Below are 13,363 nucleotides of genomic sequence, written 5' to 3'. Positions count from 1 at the left end.
AAGACCGTGTTGGCCATTTAACTGAAGTGGTGCCTCTCAATCTCTTGATTATACTGATCTGTTGTCTAAATATTAATAAAATCTTTATAATATTGTGAAATAAACAATTTTCTCAGCACATAGATAAGCAATTGATGTGACCTTAGTGAGTGCTTCTCTCAAATCCTTCACTTGTGGCAACTATCACTCAACAAATTGCTCTAAATACTTGAAGAGAGTTGTTACTTGCATGAAAATATCTAACTACTAAACATAGGTAGGGGCTGCCCTGGTATCTCAGCTAGTAAAGAAATCTACCTGCAATGCAGCAGACCCTGGTTCAACTTCCGGGTCAGGAAGATCCCCTGGAGAAGGGGTAGGCTACCCATTCCAGTATTCTTGGGCTTCCTTGGTTGTTCAGATGGTGAAGAATCTGCCTGCAGTGTGGGAGACCTGGGTTTGACCCCTGGGTTGGGAAGATCCCCTGGAGAAGGGAAAGGTTACCCATTCCAGTATTCTGGTCTGGAGAATCCCCATGGACAAAGGAACCTGCGGGGCTACAGTCCATAGGGTTGAAAAGAGTCAGACATAACTGAGTGAATAAGCACAGCACAGTACAGCAAACATAGGCAGGAAAACACCATTTTCCTAAGCCTAGATTCTGGAAGCAAATCACCTGCTTTTGAACCCTAGCTCTGTCTCTTTCCACGTGTGCCACTTTGGGCAAATAACCTCTCTCTGCCCAGTTTTCTTATCTTGAAAATGGGGATAATCTATGTAGCACAAACCTTCTAGGGTTTTATCATGCGTAACTTTTTGTAAATATTTGTGAAAATGCTCACTTAGACACACAGTGTCATGTGAATGTTTGTTAAATAAAAAATAAGCATATGTAGCTAGAGACTTTTTTCTTTTCTTTTATTCCTTTCTTTTTATTTTTCCTTTTTACATTCTCTCTTCTGCATATTATGTCTAGTGTTCCACAAAATACTAGATGGTGGAAGGAGTAGAAAAAGATCAACTTTTCTAAGGCCATGATTGCAATGATTCATGATGCTATTCAAGAAGCTTTAATGAAAGAACTACTATTTTTGACTTTTCATTTTAGATATTTTATGGAACAGTTTGTTTACCTGTAGTTTTCAAAGTCATCATTCTTTTATCTTTGGGGATGTTTGTCATTGTATATGAATACATGTTTTGAATAATCGAGATTCTAAAAAACTAAGGCTATTCACTAATTGTTCAGTCACTAAGGTGTGTCCATCTCTTTGTGACCCCATGGACTGCTGCATGCCAAGTTCTTTTGTCCTCCACTATTTAATGATTGGTGGCAGAATATATTCCTGATTCTGAAAAGTAGCTTTTTGGGGATAGGTTTTTATGCCAGTGACTGAGATGAGAGAGGATGTTATTGCACTTCAGGTTCTGTGTTTGATATTACCTGTGACTCTGGACAAATCACTTTTCTTCTCTAGGTCTTAGTTTTTTCATATTTGGAGAGAGATAGCATTTCCTGCATTTAATTACTGTGTAGGTTTGTAGTGAGGGGAAATAACTAGAGTGAATGGTCCCCAAAGAACAATAGGGAATGTTCCTAGTGACTTGTGGAATAAGATGAAGATTTAGATAATAGGAGAAGAAAAAATTCTTCACCCCTTCAAAATTACCCAAAGGCCTGGGACCAGAGGCATTTACTCAATCATCTTTGTGGAAGTAGTCAGATGAAAACAACAAGTCAAAAATTGAATGTATTTTGAGTGTATCAACAAAAATCGTATTAGGTACATTCACAAATAAATTCTTTTGTATGCATCAAAAGTTTTCAAAGAGTTGAAGTTTATGAACAAGTATTTATTTTTCTGTAGAAATGTTGTATTCTGAATGTTCATTAAGGAAAAGCATGAAACACTTTATAAGCAAAACAATGCAGCTTTATCATAAAGAGTTATCATGCAAATTTGCAAGTTATTCTAATCACCTTTTCCATCCTCATTTTTCTTTTACTTGTGGCAATATTTTATTTTCTTTCTCTTATTAATTCTTAAAAACACAGGTATGTATTGCTGTGTTGGAATATTTACCAGCCCACTGAAATTTTTTGTAGTTAATAGAGAAAAATGACCTAAGTTTCTTAATCAAATACCTTTATGCCTAATCATTAATTATTAGTGTATCATTTCAAGGACATACTATCTTGACTGAGTCCAGGTTTTCCTTAGAGATGAGCTGTTTATATATTGAAATATTTATTCTGCTCTCAACTTCCTTGATATCAGTGTAAATTTCCCCATTTTCCATTTTCAGTATAGTATTTCTCTATTGCTTTGTCTAACCCTTTTCTCTATACACTCCTGATTCCTTCATCCCACCCTAGTATACCCAACCCTATTTCTAATTATATTATGTTTGTTTTATAATAAAACATTTCATAGTATTTCAGTAAAACTGTTCAAATTCTATGAATTAATATTGTTTTGTTGTTGAAGAACTGTCTGACAGTTTGGATAAACTTAGGGAGTCTGTTGGCTTAGGTGACAAATAATTAAAGAATTCTGCTGGGTATTTCATTTTATTTGTTAAAGAAGCTGACTAACTAAAGGATATGTTTTCTCAAAATCGGATAAAAAAAACATGCAGCCATTGCTAATACAGCCCAATAAATCTGAATTGGGATTCACTAGTGGCTCAGTGGTAAAGAATTTGCCTGCAATGTAGGAGATGTGATTTGGATCCCTGGGTGGAGAAGATCCCACAGAGAAGGAAATGGCAACCTACTCCAGTATTCTTGCTCGGGAAATCTCATGGACAGAGGAACCTGGCGGGTTACAGTCCATGGGGTTGCAAAAGAGTTGGACATGACTTGATGAGTAAGCAACAGCAACAAATCTGAATTACAATCTTTTCATTTTGCCTTTACCTCTTATTGAGCTCAACAATAGAACTAATTTAAATTCTCTGAGGGGACTTAAATCCCACCTGCAAGAATATTTTGTCTAGTTTTATCATGTTTTATCTGAACAAAGTCCACAGTTAGTTCAAATTTCCTTAGTTTTACCTAATGTCCTTTGTCTGTTCCAGGATCCTATGTGGGATACCACATTACATTTAACTGTCATATTTCCTTAGGTTCTTTTTGGCTGATTGTTTCTCACACTTTCCTAGTTTTTGATGACCTTGAAAATTTTTCAGAATACTCATCAAATAATTTGTAGAATGTTTCTCAAGTGGGAGCTGTCTGATATTTTTCCTGTGATAATACTGGGGTTGTGGGTTTTGGGGAGGAGGACCACAGAGGTAAAGCCCCAGTTACTCACAGGACACCTAGTTGATGTTAAACTCGATCACTTGGCTGAGGTGGTATTTACCAGGTTTCTGCCCCCTAAGCTGCTAAGTCATTTCAGTCGTGTCCGACTCTATGCAACCCCATAGACGGCAGCCCACCAGGCTCTCCTGTCCCTGGGAGTCTCCAAGCAAGAACAGTGGAATGGGTTGCCATTTCCTTCTCCATTGCATGAATGTGAAAAGTGAGAGTGGAGTTGCTCAGTCGTGTCCTACTCTTAATGACCCCGTGGACTGCAGCCTACCAGGCTCCTCCATCCATGGGATTTTTCAGGCAAGAGTACTGGAGTGGGGTGCCATCGCCTTCTCCTAAAGATACTGTTTATTATTTACCCTTCTTTCCATACTGCACTTCCTGGATATGTTTTTGTTCACAGTCACACTTAAGGAGTGAAGAGTTATGCTTCAGGTTCTTTAGAGTGGAGACAAATCTCAAGTCACACAAATGATTTGAGCTTTGTCTGCAAGGGAGATTTGTGTATTCTCCTCTATCTATTTACTTAATCACTTATTTATGTCAGTATGGCCTCATGGATATTTATTTTGTCCTTCAGGTTATAATCTGATACTACTTTATTTTGCTGCTCAAACTGTTCCAGTCTTGACCATTGGGAAGTCTTTCAGTTGGCTTCTGTATTCCTTGACATGCTCCCATCATTACCTCCCTTCCTTCCTGGCATGGCAGAATACTGCATGCTCATCTTGTTTATTTCTTTCCTTAATGCTAGACTCAACCATTTCCCCCAGGAATGCTGCTTGCCTTTTTGAAGAATGGTGTTAGGAGCAAAGATCTGAACATTAGATTGCTAGTTGATAACAGGTTTTTTCACCTAGACATCCTCAGCTGACACAGCAAGCTGTGTGTACACATGTATACATATTTCTATGTATAACCATCTGCTAAACATGAGTTTACACTGATGTCTAATCCACTCCAAGCCACTACCAGCCAACTTAATTTTAACTAAAATAGTTTACATGGGAGAAACAGGAGGAGAAGCAAGAGCAAGCCAAACAGTGTCCCTCCTTTGGGATAGGTGAGACCAGAGACTACACTGAGCTCCTAGAGGATGTAAACAAGGGCTCTACTCGGGGAGGAAACTACCACCTTTAGTAACAATATTCAGATTTACTATTAATAGTGTCAAAATTCAAACATTTTTAGGGTAACATGCAGCAAATGAATACTATGCAATTGAAGTCCAGTATCTTTTTCAGTTGGACTTTTGAAAGTCCAGTATCTTTTCAATATTTTTTCAATAGGAGACATGTCAGGATTCTGTAACCTGAAGGGAGATCACAACCACAGGTCTATTTAGAAGAGGCTATAAGGAAAACCATCCCAACCCAGCCCTATCTGGCTTCTAGAGGGCAATGATCCTGCTGATGACAGAGTTCCTATACCAGGGATGCTTGTAGCTACAATTCACCTAATAATTTAATGTGCAGAGAAAGTATAAGGAAGGAGCATAGGATTTGGATAGAAATGAATGGATCTGAGGATCACTTCCAGCATTGATAATATAAATATCCTAGTATCTCTAAGCCTTGGCTTTCTCATTTGTAAAATAGGAGAAAAATATTTCCTGCAATGTTTCTTTTTTAGGGCCAATGTAGGGGCTTCCCAGGTGGCTCAGTGGTAAAGAATCCACCTGCCAATGCAGGAGAGGCAGGAGAGGCCTGGGTTTGATCCCTGGGTTGGGAAGATCCCCTGGAGGAGATGGCAACCCACTTCAGTATTCTTGCTTGAAAAATTTCATGGACAGAGGAGCCTGATGGGCTGCAGTCCATTGGGTCACAGAGTCAGACACAACTGAGCATGTGAGCATGCACACGGGGGGAATGTAATGATCAAGAAAGCTAACACATCTGAAAGCAACTTGTGAACTGATGAAAAAACAATGCCAAAGTATTGTTACTTAAATTGTCTTTAAGGAGGATTGTAGGAGCATATCATATTGAGTTGACCAAAAAGTTCATTTGGGTTTTTCATAACATCGTGCAGAAAATCCAAACAAACTTTTTGGCCAGCCCAATAGGTAGCTGGAGATGATATAGCATGGCAGTCAAGTGAATTCTGGAAGGAAATTGCTTAGGTTAAAATTTCAATGACACAATTTACTAATTGTTTAAAAGTCAAGAAACTTAATTTCTCTGAGATTTCAGTTTTTGCCTAGGTAAATGAGATTCATCTACCCCATAAATATCCTATAAATTTAAATTTATCTATTTATATTTATCTATCCCATAAATTTAAATCTCATTGTGAGAATTTGGTGGGAGAATGTCTTGTACACAGAAAACACTCAATATCAGTTTGGTGAATCCCAAATAATTAATTCACAAGAGAGCTGAGAAATAAATCTACTCCCTATTAACTTCTCTTGGATTTTAGTTTGATTATCTATGGAGTGGGGAGGGGGATATGCAATTGTTAACTTCCTTTTTAGCTCTAAACGTCAAATTCTGAATCTCTATTTCCTTAACTTCCTGATTGAGTCATGGGAAGTGGCCTCTCAGTTCATAATGCAGAACTGGGTAAATTTCTTGAAATAAGCTAGAGGGATGGGCCCCTCAACTTAGCTATGAGGCATCTCCCCCAATTCAGTAATCAGAGAAGGCTACAGTTGGAAGGGACCTCACTTACACAGGCCCTTTCCAAGTCTCTGGGAGGGGTGCTTGAAATGTGTAACATTTGCAAAAAATAAGACATTTTAATTGCAATTGTTGTTGATGTTTGGCAGAAACCAACACAAACTGAAGCAATTATCCTTCAATTAAATAAATAAATAAATTTAAAATTAATTGTAGTCAGTTGTTTGGCTTTTGCTATGTTGGCTTTTGCTCATGTCAGATGGTGTTGGAGGGACCATGAATACTTACTTTTGAGAGATGGTGAAAGAGAAGGTGATCCAGGAATTTAGTGAGGATTGAGGTAGAAGGATGTATTTATGTGTTCACAATTACAGAACTTCCTCCACTTACAGTGGGGCTATGTCCCAATAAATCCACCTTAAATTGAAAATACCATAAGTTGTTAATACATTTAATACACCCAACCTATCTCATATCACAGTTTAGGTTGGTCTACCTCAACCGTGTTTGGAACACTTTCATCAGTCAACAGTTGGGGAAAATCATTTAACATAAAGCCTATGTTATAATAAGGCATTGATTCTCATGTAATGTACTGAATGCTGTGCTGAAAGGAAAAACCAGGATAGTCATTTGGAACCAGCATGGTTCTAAGTGTGTGGGTTGTTTACCTTCATGCTCACCTGGTTGACTGGGAGCTACAGCTCACTGCCTTTGCCCAACGTCACCAGAGAGTATCCTACCAAATAGCACTAGTCAAGAAAAAGATGAAAATTCAAAATTTGAAGTAAGGTTTCTCCTGAATGCATATTGCTTTTGTATCACTGTAAGGCTGAAAAATTGTAAGTCGAACCAGTGTACAGGGATTGTCTGTACCTCCAAGCAGAGTTAAATTGTTGCCAGCCATGCTCACCCCATGACCTCCAGAGATATTCTGACTTCCCACCATTCTGACTCATGCAAAATAGAGATAAGAAAGTGTAGGATTGAAAATTATATTGTCATATGAATGTGTACTATTGCAACAGTTCCTGAAGAATGGGGGTGGCGAATGAAATTTAAATGGTTTTCTGCACAAGAAAACTTGAAATCTTATAGCTCGTATATGAATGAACTTATAGCATTTCTCTCAAATATGTCATATTACCCATACATACCAGTTGGGAAGCTGAAAGAAATTTTCCACACTAAAAGAACAAAAATAAAAATAAAAAATTTTGATCAATCATGATAAAAGAAAGACTGACTGGAATAAACAAGTCCAAGTCTCCTAGCTCTGGTGGTGACAAGTCAATTGCTTGAGTGGCTCCAGGTAGCAAGTTGAGCCCTTGGAAGCCATGTGATTCTTCTAGGTCAGTAGGGAAGGGGCTGTACAAACAGAAGGAAACTCTAAGAGGCTCAGCTCTTCATTTCACAGAAGATTCCTGAAATACAAAAAATCTAAAATGAAATCTAGGGACTTTCCTACAGGTCCAGTGGTTAAGACTCCAGGCTTCCAAGGCAGGAGCTGCAGGTTTGATTCCTAATCAGGGTATGAAGATCCCACATGTTGCGTGGTGTGAGCAAACAAACTAAATAATAAAAAAGTTTTGATAATAAACAAGCAGAAATCTAAATTTAGTTCTGCATCTCTGTGCATCAGAGAAATCCATCTAATCCCACAGCTCCTTCTAACAGGCTAGGCAGGACCCTCACAGAAGCAAATGTGGGCTACACACAGGACCAGATACCCATTGTCTGGTGCATAAAATTACAAATTTTAAAAAGCTATCAATACCACAAACATAAATAATCCACAAAAATCACATTTTTGTTGCTGTTCGGTAGCACAGTAGTATACAACTCTGACCCCATGGACTGCAGCACACCAGGCTTCCCTGTCCTTCACTATCTCCTGGAGCTTGCTCAAACTCATGTCCATTGAGTCAGTGATGCCATCCAACCATCTCATCCTCTGTCATTTAGACATCTGCACTCATATATTATCTACTCAGAACAAATGCATTGAGGTTTGTACAATGGAAGAACTGGCACTGTATGACAATTTGATCATTTAAGCACATTATCACTTATCAATATGGTTCTGAATCTGCAGACACTTAGAAACTTTTCTGGTATCTTACCACCTAACCTGACTTTTATTGAAATCACACAGAGCCACGATCACTGTTTCCCAACCTCCATCCCCAATTCTTTATTCCAGTGACAGAATCTGATGGTGTATTTGTGCTAAATGAATCTCCTAATAAAAATGCATTTCATTAAAGTGATTTTAAAACTGCCAAATTGTTTTGGAAAATAATATATTGCTGATCAAAACATCTGAACAACAATTTAAGTGGCCAAGTTCTCTATTCCAAGGTAGACATGGCAATTTTGTATGTATTCATGCATGAAGCTGAAGTTCCAATACTTTGGCCACCTGATGCAAAGAGCTGACTCATTTGAAAAGACTCTGATGCTGGGAAAGATTGAAGATGGGAGGAGAAGGGGACGACAGAGGACAAAATGGTTGGATGGCATCACTGACTCAATGGACATGGGTTTGGGTGGACTCTGGGAGTTGGTGATGGACGGGGAGGCCTGGTGTGCTGCAGTTTATGGGGTTGCAAAGAGTTGAACACGACTGAGCTACTGAACTGAACTGATGCATGTATATGTGTATGTGCACACATACATGTATTCATGTACACATGTTACTATTTATAGACATACACATCTATATACATAGGTATATATATGAAAGTGAAAGCATTAGTTGCTCAGTCATGTCCAGCTCTTTGTGACCCCATGGACTACAGCCTGCCAGGTTTTGCTGTCCATGGCATTCTTCAGGCAAGAGTACTGGAGTGGGTAGCCATTCTCTTCTCTAGGTGATCTTCCTGACCCAGGGATCGAACCTGGGTATCCTGCATTGCAGGAAGATTCTTTACCATCTGAGGCACAAGAGGAGCCCAGATATACATATATAGTATATCTAATTACTCTCTATATACACTTTGTAACACTTAAGAACTACTGGACCCATCCTTAGAATGAATAATCTATTAAAGCATTATTTTAGGACCAAAGTAATAGCTATAGAAGAGAAAGAAATATTACCTGTGTCACATGACCTACGTGGGGCTTCCCTGGTGAGTCGTTCACCTGCCAGTGCATGAGATGCAGATTCAATTCCTGGGTTGGGAAGATCCCCTGGAGAAGAAAATGGCAACCCACTCCACTATTCTTGCCTGGAGAATCCCCACGGACAGAGGAACATGTCAGGCTACAGTCCATGGTGTGACGAAGAATCGGACACAGCTTAGTGACTTGGCAACAATAGCATTGACACCTATGTGGGTTCTACTTTTTAATAATACATGTACTTGTTTGCTCAGTGGCTTTGTATAGTTACCCAAAGTAAGGCATCAGGTGGCAGAGGCCAACAGTAAGCAAAACTTTGTTCTCGTCTGTAAATGTTTCAAAGGGGACAGCATCAGTTCCCAGGCTTCAAATTCTTGTGCAGTTCCATCCCTGAGCAGGGAGTGAATGGAAAGCATGTGCTTTAGGTAAAGAGCTGTCAGGGCCCTTCTCTAGCATCCAGGCAGCAAATGGCAGCAAACGAGTCTGAGCAGTAGATCAGTTAGATCAGCTAGATTGGCAGTAGTTGATCATTCTACCCTCTGATCACTGCAGGACATCAACCTGCAGTTATCATAGCCTGCTCAGAAAGAAATGGAAGCTGGGGCCAGTCTCCCAGAATCCCCTTCACATTGGAGATGCTCTGTGGTTTGCTCTCCCATATACCCTACTGAGAAGATATGCAGTTCTCCTATGAAGGCCCAAGGGTGACTTAAATAATTTCTGAAGTTATAGCTTACTGTAAGCTTTCATGCACTTACTCTGCTGAAGAAAATGAATTTACTACATGGAATCACACTCCTCTTAAAATATCCGTGGCTCTCCACAACCTACGTATATATAACAAGCCAAAAACTACTAATAGACACTGATCTATTAAGCAGTTTCCTAAAACACCTATAGTCTTTTCCTATGAAACAGAAAAAAAAAATCATTAAAGCTATGGTTTGCCAGACAATTACTTTGTCAAATCTCAAGAAATTGCATAATAAATTGTATACATGCATCAAACATGAACAGCAGAGTATAACAAGCTATGTCTTTCCAGTCCACTTGCTCTTTCATCCAAACAGTAGCTTTTGTTTTCAAGAACAATTCTATATCCTTTTGAAGGCTTTCATAAAATATGGCTATACATTTATCTATCAAACTAAGTAGAAATAATTGAAACACTTAATATGCACAGTAATAGGGAAATGCACGAATAACTTCATTATTAATGTCTATTGATTATTTATGTTTTCAAATCAGCAAATGTAGCTGCCAGTATTTTGATCATGTAAATCTCTATGTGTATTTTGGTTTTACCTGTTTATTGGCAAATTTACAATCCATGTTATGGGCATTTTTATTGCTTTACACACTCATCTGACAAGTGTATGACCCAGGTTAGTTTACCAATGACTAGTGTTTACTCAATTTGATTACTATGTTACATTTCTGAGCTTATTTCCCATTCGGAAAATTAACTGTACAAGGAAGCCCAGTAAATCTTTACTTAAAAATTCCAAACTTTAGATTGATTTCAGCAGTGAGTTTGTATTGATCTCAAAAGCTTTGCGTTCCTAACTAAAAACTAATCTTTATTTCACCCTTTAGTGACTGCAGTCATAAATATGCTCACTCCTACCCAGGAAGAGTGGATTAATGGTTATTGGAGATTGGGGGCTTCCCACTGAGTCTGGGAAACCTTAACCTTTGGAGGACAACATGAAAGCTCTTGCCCCTTGTCAGCTATAATCCCTAGGTCCATTTTTGACATTTACCTGAGTGTTAAACAGGAAGCTGAGCAGGGACTGGGGAATAAAGCTCTAGAGATCGTGCTTAGCTATTAATCACTCACAGTTAGATTGACTGCCGTGCCTGGATCCAACTGCTTCTGGCTGCTAGAGTCACCCAAAGGCATGGCCCTGCCCCTCTACTTTGGGACCCAGGTTAACTCCTCCTGGGGGAGACTTTTACCACCTGCCTTTGAAGAGGGGTTTTGCATTGTTAAAAACCCATCTGTTAATATCCTTCCAACTTTGCTGCACTGTTGGATGAAATATTTGGGGGAGTGTGTCTAACCTATTGGAGAAGGCAATGGCACCCCACTCCAGTACTCCTGCCTAGAATATCCCATGGATGAAGGATCCAGGTAGACTGCAGTCCATGGGGTCACTAAGAGTCGGACACGACTGAGCGACTTCCCTTTCGCTTTTCACTTTCATGCATTGGAGAAGGAAATGGCAACCCACTCCAGTGTTCTTGCCTGGAGAATCCCAGGGACGGGGGAGCCTGGTGGGCTGCCGTCTATGGGGTCTCACAGAGTTGGACACGACTGAAGCAACTTAGCAGCAGCAGTAGCAGTCTAACCTATTTGTAAGAGCTAATTATAGAGAACAAAAGAGTTAAAAGGGAACAGAACAGAATTTGTTATCAAGGGATGGTCAATAAGATTCCAGGCAGCAGTGGACAGATGGCTGACAAATGTTAAGGAGCTGGAAGGCAGGGTTTCTCCAAGTGTGGTCCTTGGTTCCTCTTGAATCACAATAACCAAATCAGAGGGCAAACTTAAAGAGTCTCCTGGGTGCCAGCATCTGAATTTTAGCAAGTACTCTCAGGAGCATTTATGTTCCAGAAGTGTGAGACTCACAGTTTCAAGGTGGGTGTGTAACGTGGGTGTGTGGCCGTGCTCAGCTGCTCAGTTGTTTCTGACTCTTTGCTACAGACTCATGGATTGTAGCCCGCCAGGGTCCTCTAACCATGGGATTTCTCAGGCAAGGATGCTGGAGTGGGTTGCCATTTCCTTCTCCAGGGGATCTTCCCGACCAATAGATCAAACCCACGTCTCTTTTATCTCATGCACTGGCAGGTGGATTCTTTAGCACTGAGCCACCTGGGAAGCCCCAGTGTGGGTATGTTTTATCCCCTTTACCACTTTCTGTGGTGGGAAGTAGGAATTTTGATTTTCTGGTACTTGATGGCAAAAATTACTATGAGCTGACCCAATATCCATATTTTTCTTTCTTTTTAATGATGAAGCCTTAGTTTTTACCCATGCTCCTTGCTGTCCAGTTATCATTTCCCAGCCTTCCTCAAGCTAGGTGTAAGAGGGGCTTTTGTGTAGGGCTTATAAACTGTCTGCTTTAAAAGATGGGAGTATGTCTATTTCTTCCTTTTCTCCATCAGCTGCTTGAAATGTGCCTATATTCTGGAGCCTCAGCAGCACAACCTGGCCCCTGATGACAAGGCAGGTGGGACTGGTAAGTCAGATAGCTTGTCAGAGCCTGCATTTCTGATGGTTTTATGAAGTCAGCACACTGGTTCAGGTCTGTGATGGGACCCATTTTATACGATACTGAGTTGACCAAAAAAGTTTGCTCAGTTTTTTCTGTACTATCTTGATCACTCAGCAGAATAAAACCTGCCTGTTCAATCACTCACTGTAATTCGTAGCTGAATGAGACTACTAACCAAAACAGACACCATTTAAGACTATGGGTTAACTTCAGGCAGAGCCTTCCCAGTTGCAATGACTCCAACTTTTACCCCAAGCATGACTTTTGACTGTGAGGGTAAAAGTGTCTGAATATTAACAGTGACTTTGTTATGTTTGCATGAGTTCAGGAATGAGAGGAGATACCCCTGGTCCTGCTTAGAATTTCATAAAGGTATAGGTATTACTGCTTCCTGTCCACAGAAAGGGGAGGGGTTTGCAGTGGCTAGTTGGCCACAGGGGTTCTAAGGAGGGTGGCGGCCCCAAGGACAGATGTGTGTGCAAGAAGCCAGATTGTCTTTTAAAGCAATTGATCACTTAGTGGTGCCCTCCATGCTCCATGAAGCTAACCTTTATCAGACTTAAGGCTAAGACTGTTACATATGGATGAAATGCAGTGTCTTAAAGACATTCAAAGCTTACTTCAAGTGTCCCTTTTACCTTGAGGAAGAAGTGATTGTATTTCTTCCCTTCTGTTAATGTTTTTATTTTTTTTCTGTTTCCAAATCTGATGCTATCAAGTCATTATCTTTGAGGAGGGAAGTCATTTCCAACACTTACTCTCATGAGTCTTCAGACAATATGCGAATACTGCAAGCAACGTAAGATTCTCTTTCACTGATACTGGCTCAGCTACTGAAATAATTTTCTCAGGGTTTTCCCTGTTTTCCTTTTCTCGCTCATTCTGCTACAAATGCAGCTGCAACTTTTAACACTGTTACTTTTATAGATACATTGATTAATGGGATGGCTACAGATTCACTTGGGCTTCTCTGGTAGCTCAGCAGGAAAGAATCCACCAGCAATGCAGGAGGCTCAGGAGACCCAGGTTTGATCCCTGAGTTG

Source organism: Capricornis sumatraensis, chromosome 21, assembly GCF_032405125.1.
Source record: "Capricornis sumatraensis isolate serow.1 chromosome 21, serow.2, whole genome shotgun sequence".
NCBI classification, from domain to species: Eukaryota; Metazoa; Chordata; class Mammalia; order Artiodactyla; family Bovidae; genus Capricornis; species Capricornis sumatraensis.
Note: the sequence above shows the minus strand (reverse complement) of the source record.